Here is a 13,207-nt window from a genome sequence, read left to right as displayed (position 1 = left end):
GCACTTTATGCATGTGTCACACAGCACATGGTCAGATAAGGTTGTAAAATGTTAAAATGACATTTCACGGAGAATGCATTTGTCATAGTTGAAAGCAATACAAAAGTGCAAAAACGCATAAAAAATGCTACTTGTGAACATAGCCGAAGGTGTGGAGGAGTATTTTTGTTTTTGGTCATTTATTTTAACTTATACACAAGTCTTTACCCTGGAAAGGATGTTCCTTAACATATTTCACAGGAAAAAAGTTTCACTTTCGTTTTTGAACGTTTTATTGTGAGCCTGTAAAAGTGGCTTAATACCTCTGACCACGTTGTTGACAGCAGTGACCTGGGGGTCAGAAATGCTTCCTGGGGCGATCCCCATGCTGTCCCCATGTCATTTGAGCACTGTCACTATCGTTTAGGGCACTTGTTTGGCTTTTAAAGACTGCCGGGGGTGCCGCCGCCAAAATGCTCGGGTCTCCCATAGACTAACATTGGGCTTGTTGCTCGGGTCGAGCACCCGAGTATCACGGCGAGCTCGGCCCGAGCTTCGAGCACCCGAGCATTTTAGTGCTCGCTCAACACTAGACAGGAACAGTACAGGAGAGTACATGCATGTGTCGAAGACAGTCTGAATAGGGTAAGAGACAAGCAGGAAGCACAGTACAACAAGAGTGCGCCAGCAGAACCCTTAGCACCTGGAGAAGTTGTGCTAAAGAGAAAAAGAAGAAACCACAAACTTGATGACCAGTGGGAGAGGGAACCCTACACTGTGTTAAATTCAAGATTTGATAACAGGAAGACCTGTTTAATTACCAATTAATTAATTACCTGTTTTTCTGACCACGTTGGTGACAGCAGTGACCTGGGGGTCAGAAATGCTTCCTGGGGTGATCCCCATGCTGCCCCCATGTCATTTGAGCACTGTCACTATCGTTTTGGGCACTTTTTAGGCTTTCTACAGACTGCCGGTGGTGCCGCCGCCAAAATGCTCGGGTCTCCCATAGACTAACATTGGGCTCGTTGCTCGGGTCGAGCACCCGAGTATCACGGTGAGCTCAGCCCGAGCTTCGAGCACCCGAGCATTTTAGTGCTCGCTCAACACTACTTTCTACCTATTCTGTCTCCTCTCTTTCCTTATAGATTGTAAACTTGCGAGCAGGGCCCTCACTTCTCCTGTATCTGTTGAACTATGTGTTAGTTTGTAATGTCTTTATTGTCTGTACATGTCTCTCTTAATTGTAAAGTGCTATGGAATATGTTGGCACTATAGAAATAAAACTATTATTATTATTATAAATGAGGACAACCATTGAGGCTCATAGATCAGCATAGTAAAGGCATGCAGAAAACAGTGAGATATTTCTAGCTATGAACAATTACAAAAATTGGTTGGAAATATGAACATAGCTTATAATAAAATATGCAGATGCTAAAAATATAAAAAAACAAGCTGGACATAGATTTTATTTACATACTACACCAAGATTTGTACATAAATGTTGTACTTGAAATTACCATTTCTACATTTGCCATCAAAGTAAAAAATGTCATACATTTCTCTTTGCAGAATACAGTTTTAATAAAGCCAGCCTGATATTAATGATGTATCCTACCCCCTCCCCAAACCACTGGGTACCCTGAACAGCACATATCTCCTACCTGCAGGCACTACTAGACTTTCATCTACATAGGACATGCTCACATAGCAAACAAGCCGGCTAAATAGCTTTGTCACCAATAAGAAAACAATGCTGATGGACTAATAGGGAGGTCCTTATTTCTCCAATCAGGCATTGCAATACATCACAACTCCTGCTGAACTGGTTAACAGCTTCAATTGCCCTGGTAAAATCCAGGAGCTGAGTGTGCAGAGTGTGCTGCTGCTGCTGCTGCTGCCACCACTTTTCTCTGGAAGCTTGCAAGGAGCAGAGAAGATGATGAATTCAGAGGAGAAAGAAGCAAGAAGTGAATTGGCTGCTGCTTCTTTTTTGCATGATTCCATTCAAGATCTTTCTATTTTCTTTCTCTTCTTGTACTCTGGTCACAGGGACTGATTAAAAAGTCATGAGAAGGCTGCTGGTAATGCATTTCTGTGGAGCAGAATCTGCCATAGGCTTCACAGTGGAAGAGGACAGTGACTGAGATCCCAACAGTTTGTCAGCCTCTTGATCTGTCGTCTGATTTCTTCTGTCTCTCTGGAAAAAAAAAAAAAAAAAAGCTGGGTGCACTTTGTAAATGACAACCCTTCTTCTACATGGCACTATCAGAGGTACAGTACTCTCCTAGGCAGCCCTACTGGCTGATGTGGCTACTTTGTATCACTTGTGTCCCTTTGTTTACATGTATCTTAAGTTATTGTCAATATTTAGTGTTGTCTGTTCCTTTTTATGTAGAACTGTATGAGGTTTTCTGAATTTTATCTACCGCCCCAAGGTTGGTCTTGTATGGGAACTCAACTTATTGCAATCACCTCTTTATAGTATTGCATAGTACAGTACACATATATTATATAAAAGCTATATAGTGTTATCATAGTGACATGAATTATCTCTGCCCCGTGTAATATTCAGAGCATCTGGCATTGGTAAACTTCACTCTAGGGCACCTGTAAAAATAGATGAAATCTATAGCTTAGAGCACTGATTAGATGTTCAGTGATGGGAATGATGGTACATCACTGGGATAAAGAGAGTACAATAATATGGTCACTAGACAGTACATTTTTTTTTTTTGTTATATCAGAACTCTTACTTTTAAATACTAATACATTAGCACAGTTTCTGCAGTTTCTTTCCCTAGTTTGGCTCAAAATCTAATTTCTTTATATCAAACACATACATAATAATGATAGGTGACCAAAATGAGGATACGATGTGGGGAGATACCATGCAACCTCCATTCAGATATTCTCATAATTGGATTTGAACCTGTGATCAAATTGTTGCAGACAGTAAATGATGTATATATTTACTATTTTTAATGCATTAAATAGAGTTATAGCTAGAGATACTTTTATCATTGTGACTTTAATATGTATGTAAAATATAGAGGGCTGGGGTCATGTGTAAACCTTGTTGTTTCTATGGAGATTTTAAAAGAAGGAAAAAAATGTGGCAAAATTGTATCCTATCTGTGCAACGTAATATTCCGCAGCATAAGCTGAGATACGTCACACGAGACCGTTACATATTGTACTTTTTTTTTTTTCTTAAAAATAACTTTGCCCAATTGATAAATGTTCCTTTATGTATGGGAGTTTAGTTACAACCCCCTATTGGAAAAATATTTACAGAACTAGTTTACAAAAAAAGTTCCCTTTTTCCCTATCCTTTTTCAGGCTGTCTTTTTATAAAAAAATCTCCAACCCTGCTAATTCTGATATTTTATATATACAATTCCTTGAATGTGTGCAGCATAGTATGGAGCTAATAACATATACAGCATGGAAAGTTTATAGGCACCTATATCTGTAGAACTTTCCAAAGTGTTTGCCATATAACTTTTTTAGCTTAAAATAATATATTTACTCCACTTTACTGTGTTGTCCAAACCAGGGAACCAAGTTTCAGAATTGATGTTTCATAAGGAGAGATGGTCAAATATATCCTATATGATCTGTTGTCATGGGTCCACAATTGTATAAGTACTTGCCTTAGGTTCCTACAAAAAAATGCATGTATGGTCTATAATGACCACCCCCCCATCCCTTCCAAAAATTAAAAAAAAAATCAATAGTGGGGTCTTGAGTGAAAAAGACACCTTTCTTCTCTTGATATGTGCTCATAGGTTTGTCTACAAACCCCCCCCACACACACACTTAAAGGGATTGTCCCAGATTTCGAAAAAAAATGGATCTTCCTTCTCTTCTAAAATAGCACCACTCTTCTCCATTGGTTGTCTGTGGTATTGCATTGTCAGCTCCAAATGAATGAAGATGAACTGCAATACCGGACACAACCTGTGGACAGAAGTGGAGCTGTTTCCCTAAAGAGACAGATTCTTATATATATATATATATATATATATATATATATATATATATATATATATATATATATATATATATATATATATATAATGGATTTCCCATTTGACTGATCTTTCATGAAAGCACTAATGGTTTCCATCCGAAATAATAAGCATGATAGACCGTGTATGCACCAGGGACATTGATACACATGTTCATAGCACACAGAATATGCTCCATTAATTCCCAGCGGCGTGTCTGGAGCATTTGATGCTATATGTGCACACAGGGGCCGTACATCTCATAGGTCTGTCCTACCTGAAACGCTGAAAAAAAATGCCCAGTTTGACACATTCTGTTTAATGTGGTGAAACAAGCTCCTTTCTCTAACCTCGCAGCTTTCCTCATTATGTGTCATAAAGTGGAGCAGAGACATTTTTCCTCCACAGTATGAAATTGAAATGTCTGTCTGTTGCATTATGGAATAAAAGCAGGTCAGTACATCAGGGCATCTTTTGTATATTAAGGTAGTAAATGGCAGAGCCAACTAGTCCACCATAATGGACGAATTATACCGCTTGTCTGCTTCCCCATATGCATTATTTGTTGAGCTGGTAATAAAATAAACCTCCGTTTGTATTATGTCCTTTATTGTATGATCAGCAGAAAGCTGTGCAGCAATTATTGCACGCCATACATTATTATATTAGAAGTCCTTCAGCTTTCTATATTGATGGAGTCTTTTTGTGCTAACTTATTCTCTTGCTCTAATAAAGGGGATTTGGGGTAACCACGACAGTGCCACTGGGACTTTCAGAACAACTTTTTACAGTTTGGCAGGAATTGATTGGAGATTGCTCAAATAGCAATTCCTTATTTTGTTTTTTACTTAAATGCATGTATTTTTGGTCTAAAAAATCAACTTTTGCCATTTGATTTAATTAAAAATGTTGCACTAATTGGCATTTACAGACATTCAACTTTGATGAGGTGTGTCTTCATAAATCAACTGAAAGGAACACAGAAAGAGACAAATAAAATTTACTCTCCGACGGACTCAAAATGAGCTCACTGATGGATTATCAGTAGAGTTGAGCAAATCCAAACTTAAACGTTTGGGGTTCGTACTGGACAGTTAGTGTCTGGTGCTAAACGCTGAACACAGACTTTCCCCAGAAGTCTGTTTTAATGTTCAGAGTTCCGGGGGACGTCCGTTGCAGAGAGAGAATTTTCCTGCTCCAAAGTTAGGGTCTCCATTATTTTCAATTGAGTTCTGGTTCAAGTTCTAGTTCCCGAACCGAACTTTGGACTAAAGTTCAGATAGGGTACCAGAGCCCTGAACTTCCACAGGTCCGCTCATCCCTAGTTATCAGTTACCTCATTCAACAGTCAGTAATAAGCAGGCAACACAGCATCTATGGAAGGTAAATGATAACATTTTACTGTATCCAAATTGCAAATCCTATGTATTGTCCCACTTTAGAAGGAACAAAAAGGGCACTGAGGGTGAACAACCCCTTTAAAGTGTTGTTATGGGAAGGGGTAAGGTATTGGGTTCATGTTTAGGGCTGCATACTTACTAATTCAATAGCTGCATCTAAATTCATAAAAAGATCCTGTATAAATGTAACAAAAAAATTATGACATGTTCCATCATGCTGTATTATGAAGAAATATCTCCATCAGTAACATTGCTTCATAAAGAAAAAAACTCTGCACTCTACGAAGAGCCATACAGCGCCACATATAGTGTATAAGGCTTGAGAAGTCACCATTGCAAGCACTATGTATCTACATAATGGTTTCATACTTGAGTCTTCAGAGAAAACTTTATGCGAGACAAATACATTATAATCACCAATGTGTATGACTGATGGAATAGTCTTCTACTTCTGTCATTAACAACAAAACCTAAGAAATGAGCCGGAGCATAAGTTGGTATCAAACACTGGCCACAATTTGGCACAACACTAATCTTAGTCTCTGCAGGATGATGTTACCTCTAACAGCGACACCGTCAGTCTGAGTCTGTATGATTACAAATGATTGAGAGGTAATTTGGATGGTGTTTTTTTTTTTTATATACATGAAAAGTGTGTAATTATATGGAGAAGTCAGAGATTGAAAGAGGTTGCATATATTCCTAGGAGACCTCAGAGTATTACCTACAGCTTTTTAACGTTATCGGAGTACCTGCAAATCATGGCAAATTTAGTCGCCGCAGATCAATTTTTTCTTTTTAAATATCCCTAACCAGGCAAATTTGGATTTCAAAAGTATTGATCTTCATCTCTAATATTAATCTGCACCGTTTATAAACCTTGTAAATAGCACATAAAGGAAACAATAGATAATGTCAAAGACCCCCACAGCTCTATAAATGTAAATTACAGAGATATAAATAGAACAAAGAAGCAATGCATAGAGAGGCAAGAACTGAAACAGAGTGCAAGCAATTAGTAAGAAACCCTTGAATGTACTTTACAAGAAGGACTCATAAGTGTAACATTATGCAGTTGTCATCTTTCTCCCATGTATTTCCTGCTACATGACATGCTACTTTGCAGAGACATATTTACATTTCACACATTTCCATGCTATTTTAGGCTTTGCCTTGCAGATTTAGGAGTAGTGAAGTGATCAATCAGGGAGATTTTGATTTAGCATAAAATGTATTTCTTTATAATGATGTCAGTACATGGAAATGTGTTCAGATTGCCCAAAATTTGTTCTACACTTGTTAAAATAAACTGTATTGCAGAAGCCATAGGCTACATATGTCTAGGAATGTTTTTTGTTCCCTTAGATCACCCCCCCCCCATAAAGTTCCATACATGCCTATTAGCAGAACATTTCAAAATGTGAAAACTCTTCCATAATGTTTTATTTTTTTAATATCACCGCAGTTTTTTTGTGTTTTTTTTTTTATTGCATTTTTTTTTAAATCTACTACTGGCCTATGTTAAGATATGGCAGGAAAAAAAAACAGAAGCAGCCTACAAAATAAAGAGCTGTCAATGATTAATGAATGGTCAATGATTTGTGAATGGTTAATGTAAAGATGTAATTTCCAGTTTCAGGAAATTGTTCAATTTTGTATATGGGCCCAACACGTCTTCTCACCCATATTGATCTTGATGTAGTAAAACGAGGTGGAGATAACATTAATGGTTTGACCACACATTATGTTGGGGAAAATAATGAAAAATCCCCAAAACCAATTCTTCAATTTTAACTCTGGCTGCTGGGCCTAATATTGGGCTCCTATTTCTAGTTCTTCACATTGATATTAGCAGCAATAGACACTCAGACACTGCTAGTATAGAAGCGTAAACCGAGGATGCTCTATTCTAGGAAAAGAACATTTGTTGAGAGTTGAGCCATTAATATCACCTAATGTGAATAGGAGATCCTACATTTACTACTGTATATAAAGGTGTCACTTTTCATTTCTGTTCCTTTAACCTTTTCAGCAGGCTCATTGTCATCATAGACAGGATAAGGCCTGGTATCCATTGTAGAAATTGCAAGATTTTTTTTTATATCACTCTCCTTTTTTATATTATTTTTTTTTTTTATAAAAATTCTGTTAACCTAAAAACCTGTTTTAAATAATCTCATTATCTTTAATTTGAACACCTTAAGTGTCATGACCCTTACTTGCTTATTTTGTCCACAGTCATTCTTGAGAGACTTGGATATATTGGACACTAGCAGGTAATGCAAGGGAATGTGTCACCAAGTTTTTGCTATGTAATCAGAGAGCAGCATGATGTAGGGATAGAGACTCTGATTCCAATGATGTATCACTTACTGGGCATCTTGCTGCAGTTTTGATAAAATCATTGTTTTCTCTGCTGCAGATCTACCAGTTCTCTGAATGCTGAGCTCTGTATAAACCCACCCACACCCTGATTGGCAGCTTTCTACCTATGCACAGTGTACACAGAAAGCTGCCAATTAGTCGTGTGGGTGGGGTTATACAGAGCAGGAGAACTACTTGGCACGTGACAACTGATTTTATTGAGACTGCAACAAGCAGCTCAATAAGTGATACTCCGCTGGAATCAGGATCTCGGCCCCGACAATATGCTGATCTCAGATTAAATATCAAAAATCTGCTGACAGATTCCCTTTTACTAGCATCTACTGTAAAGAACATATATTGTTGAATATGGCTAGAAACCAAAGCTGTTCTTTGTAATTCTATGTTTCTTTTTTGCCAAGTTTTCAGGTTGTGTAAAAGCATGCATTCTATTGATAGGTGTTACTCACTTCACATCTAAAAATTAGTTACTGTATTTAAAGGGAAACCGTCAGGTAATTTTTTTTTCATACACTACTAATAGTATCCTGAAATAGGACTCGGGCAGCCCTTTCATGATATGTAACTTTTATTGTACATTACCCCATTGTCTTCCTGTAAGCCCCTGAAAATGTATGGTCTCGCGCCGTCTAGTCAAACATATGTTAATGCCAAATGAATATTAACTCCTTCCTCCGCCCATAATCCCACCCACCCCTCTGTACCGGCGTCACTGATTCTGTCAGACTGCCGTATGCCTGAGGATCAAATCGCAATCCACGGACTGACCATCTGCTCTCCTGACATGAGCATGACAGCATGTATTTCTATGCAGCTGTCTCGTTCAGGTGAGAAGAGCTGACGGCCAGTCCGAGGATTGCGATGCGATCCTCGGGCATACGGCAGTGTCTGACTGAATCAGTGGCACCAGAAGAGGGGTGGGTGGGATTATGGCAGAGAAAGAAGTTAATATTCATTTGGCAATAACATGTGTTTGACTAGTCGGTGCAAGACAATACATTTCCAGGGGCTTACAGCAACAAAACGGGGCAACGTACATCACAAAAGTTACATATCCTGAAAGGGCTGCCCAAGCCCTATTTCACAATACTATTAGTAGCATGCAAAAAGAAATGACCTCACAGATTCCCTTTAACTCTTTACACAAAAAACATGTAATAGGGAATCTAGGCAGAACCTGATCACAGATAGGTGCTGTACGGTTATGTGTTCGGACAGTTGGTGTCCGTGTAATACAATAGTTAATGTGTTTCTAAAAATCCTTTTCTTTAATATTTCTACGTTTATTATTTAGGAAAATGGCATATTTTCTGCACATGTCCTATAGAAATAAAGCCTTTCACATATACGGAGAACAGATGGGATTGTTTTAATCACATTCAAATTATCTGTTAACACGTTCTGGATTTTAAAAGTGAGAGTTTTCACTTGCAAAGGTTTTCTTTTTATTAAATTTCAGCTTTTTGAACAGTACAAGCCAGCATACACTAAAGCAAAATCAACAGTCCAATCCCATTCTTTCCCCCACTGGTAGATCCGGTTGACACAAAGTAATATTAGAACAGGATGCGCACCCGAACAGCTCCTAGAGTCTAAAGTCTTTTCAATATTGGAAGATTTTTTTCCCAACTAAAAAGGGTGACATTTTCTAAAACTGAGATTTCACGTAGACCATTGTTTTTTTGTTTTTTTTTATGACTACAGTACATAAAATAAGGTGCCCTTGAGTAGCTGTGCATGATACTGTAACAAGAGAAGAAAAGTCCAGCTCACAATCATTAAAGGGGTTTTCCCACGCACAAACGTTCATTTTAATCAATAGATCTTGGAATAATAGTAATTTCCACAATTGGATGTGTGTACATAAAATGTTCCTGTGCTGAGATAATCTTATAAATGTGCCCCTGCTGTGTACTGTGTAATGGCTGTGTCTGACCGTACAGGAACATGGTCTGATCATACCACATCTCCTGGGCAGGGGAGGAAGCAAAAGAGAGTATACAGACATTACAGCACGGGATCACAAATGATTCTTTTTGAGAGATAAAACATTTCCCTGACTGTTTTTAAATAATGTTTTACTTCAAAGGGAGAATTATTTGTGATCCCCTACTGTGATGTCTGTGTACTCTTTTATTTTATTTTTTCTTCCTCCCCTGCCCAGGAGCTGTGGTATAATCAGACCATGTTCTGTACATGGTCAGACACAGCCATTACACAGTACACAGCAGGGGCACATTATCAGACTATCTCAGCACAGGAACATTTTATTTAAACACATCCAGTTGTGGAAATTATTATTATTATTATTATTATTATAAGGTCTATTGATTAAAATGAACTTTTGTTTGTGGTAAAACCCCTTTAAGTTTCCTTGTAGTTCACAGCAGCAGCACGGAGGGCATCTTTGCCTAGAAGTAGCTCTTTAGTAGCGGGCATACGCAATCGTCCCAGCGCTGCAGGAGCCGTGGCTGTGGCTAACAGTGTGCCCGCTATTAAAGAGCATGAATATTCACTGCTCTCCACTCCCATAGTTCTTCCACCTCCGGCTTCAGCGGATAGAGGTGGGAGGGACTATGAGCGTGGGAAGCAGTGAATATTCATTTACTTTAACGGCGGGCACAGTGTTAGCCGCAGCAGACAGCCCCTGTCTGTGTAATCCGCTCTTCTGCCGCTCCCCCCTCCCCATCCACAGCCAGACAACGATCCACAACCATACATCCGGACTATAAGACGGACCCCTAACTTTACTCCAAAATTTTGGAGGAAAAAGTGCCTCTTACAGTCCAAAAAATACAGTAGTTTATAGAGTTAAGACTTCAGCACACATCAGTGTTTATCATCCTTTTTTTTCCCACAGATATCAAATGTGCAGATTATAGTCTACAGGGCCATTCACATGTCCATTTTTTTTTCTTGCTGACCAATAAAAGACTGAAGCATGCCTTAGTAGGGAGGGGTGGATTATGAACTCACCATGCCGTACAGAAGTTGAAATCTGTGTGGCAGGTGCCTGTCCTGCTGATGAAGTTCAGCCAAAATACAATAAAAAATAAAAAATCGGTATATTCATTCAACGATGTATAAAATATATAGCAAACTTTATTGGAGATTGGTTGAAAACATGGAGTCCAAGAATAGATAAAACCTAACGCGTTTCTGGCATCTAAGCGTCCTTAGTCATAGGGTATGAAGCATGTCCTACTTGTGCTCCGTTTTTCAGGCAGGAACATTTAAGTGAATGGGTCTGTAAAAGAGAAGGACAGCACAAAGATGGCATCTCCATCCAGTTCTATCTCTTTTTTTGCATCTAGAGATCTGTATAATGTTTTTTTTTTACACATAGACCTGCAACGATAACAAGGCAACATCCTCTACGTCTAGAGGAAAGAAGGTTTCTCCATCATCACAGGCAGCAATTCTTTTAGTGTACGAGCAGTAAGACTATGGATTTCTCTGCCACATGATATTGTAATTGTTGATTCACTAAAAAAGTTCAAGGACTGCCTGGATGCCTCTCTTGAAAAAATTAATGTGTACTAGTTTCTGTGATGGAACGATGTTTCAGGGAACTAGTCTGATTGTTGTCTGTGGAATCGGGAAGGAATATTTTACCTAATGTGGGGCAATTATCATCCACCCCATGGGGGGTTTTGTCTTCTTCTTGATCACCATGTTAGGTTATAGGTTAATCTTGACAGACTTATGTCTATTTTCAACTTTAAAAACCTCAAGTGGATGAAAATAGTTGATCACATGGATGAAAACGGTCCATTTTTTGTGCATGAAAAAGGAACATCAGTAGGGGGGAAACTAAGTTCTAAGTTTTACTTCTCTTCCTTTCATCTTTATCCTTTTTACTTTCATGGCTGAACTTGCAAAACATGTCTCTTCTTTAACCATACTAAATCTACTGATGGCCCAAAGGTTGTGTGTACACATTGCAATTTTGCTGTTTTTTTTCAGTGCAGATTCCGCCCAAGAATGAGGCTCCAGAACTCTGAGAACTGGATTCTGTCTAGGCCTAAAGTTTAAATGCATATGCTTAGTCACCTCTCCACTCATTATCTATGGGACTGCCGGAGATGGCAGAGCACAGCGCTTGGCTATTGTCAGCAGTGCCCCTGACAGTAAATATTGCCGAGGCCAAGAATGCGCATCTTCGTTCCATTATTGGTTTTGGAGCCCCATTCTTGGGATCATTGGGTATCTCAGCATTTGAACCCCCAGCTATCAACAAGTTCTCTCCAATTCAATGGATACAAGCTAACATTTATGCAATGAGTAATAATGGTGTATGAAATGCGTCTTCTGTTTCTACATGATGTGGGATTGGATTTTTTTTGCTTTTCAATAACACATGTATATCAAGGATCCATCCTGCTGGATTTTAGCTTCATTTTTGAACTATTGGACTTGGCAACTACGTGCAATTTGGATCTTTTTTTCCCCCAGGAGAACTGTTTTTCCTCTCCTGATCATCAGGCCTTGAGGAAGTATGTTGGATTGTGTTCAAAACGCGTCGCCATGCCACATGTTTCTCTATCCCTCGCTTTACCATTTAGAAGCATTTTAATGTTAAAATAAAGTAAGAATATTTTATCATTTTACCAGAAGCTCAAACCCCGGTTTGGTTTTTCTCATGTTTTCCTCTCTCCCTTTTTGTCTACTATTTAGGGTTTGTACATTTTAGTTACATGAAATCAGTAGGACCCATTTGTGCTCATTAACAAAGGGGCTATTGCAAATGGATAATGACTAGGTATCATAAACCTGTACTGACTAGATGGCATTCCTGATCACACACCATTAGGGCTTTGATTTAGACTCCTTATCCCCCTCCACAATGTACTTACTTTGTATCTATTTTCATAATATATGTAAAAAAAAAAGTAAGTCGAATATAGAAAGATTCTTTCTTGCATCCATAAACTTGAGGTATAAAAAAGACAATACTTCATTTTCTGCACCTTCAAAACCATCTTCATGTACTTGTAAGGAACATCTCCTCTGAGCAAGAACAACTCTAAATGGTCCCAGATCTCTCAAACTACTATTGTATTGTCGTGTCTGTCAGGCTGTATATCGAATAACTGTCAGAAATTCTGTTCCAGCAAAGTAACACATCTGAATTTTGGAGTAGTTTACATAACTTCTTGTAATGGCCATAACCTTTCTTTTTTTTTATTAAAGTGTTCCTTATTTTTTTTGTGTAATTTTATTTTATCTTTTGTATACTTTTTATACTGGCCATTTTCAGTACCTGGATGCAGTATGATGTTGAGTGAACATGTAGCACACTGTCTCCTGTGCTCTTCCAGGGCATTTAGAAGTTCAGCATTTGACATGTTCACTCGAGAATGAAGCAGGAGGAAAGCCTTATTATTTTCATACTCTGCTGAATTCTCACGCTATCTCTAGCATTCT

At 38.4% G+C, this 13,207-nt stretch overlaps 1 protein-coding gene across 1 annotated transcript in view; it reads left to right on the top strand.

Annotated features, from left to right (window-relative positions):
• The first annotated feature begins 1,652 nt into the window (after positions 1-1,652).
• LOC141273417 (heparan sulfate glucosamine 3-O-sulfotransferase 1-like) overlaps positions 1,653-13,207 on the top strand; it is a 235,435-nt gene continuing 223,880 nt past the window's right edge. The window contains exon 1 of the mRNA XM_073685209.1: positions 1,653-2,256. The gene's annotated coding sequence lies outside the window, so the exon portion shown is untranslated. The remainder of the gene's footprint in view (positions 2,257-13,207) is intronic.

This window comes from Phyllobates terribilis, unplaced genomic scaffold (assembly GCF_046119375.1).
Source record: "Phyllobates terribilis strain yellow unplaced genomic scaffold, ASM4611937v1 Scaffold_5__5_contigs__length_657084704, whole genome shotgun sequence".
Classification (NCBI taxonomy): Eukaryota; Metazoa; Chordata; class Amphibia; order Anura; family Dendrobatidae; genus Phyllobates; species Phyllobates terribilis.
This window is presented reverse-complemented; position numbering and strand designations above follow the sequence as displayed.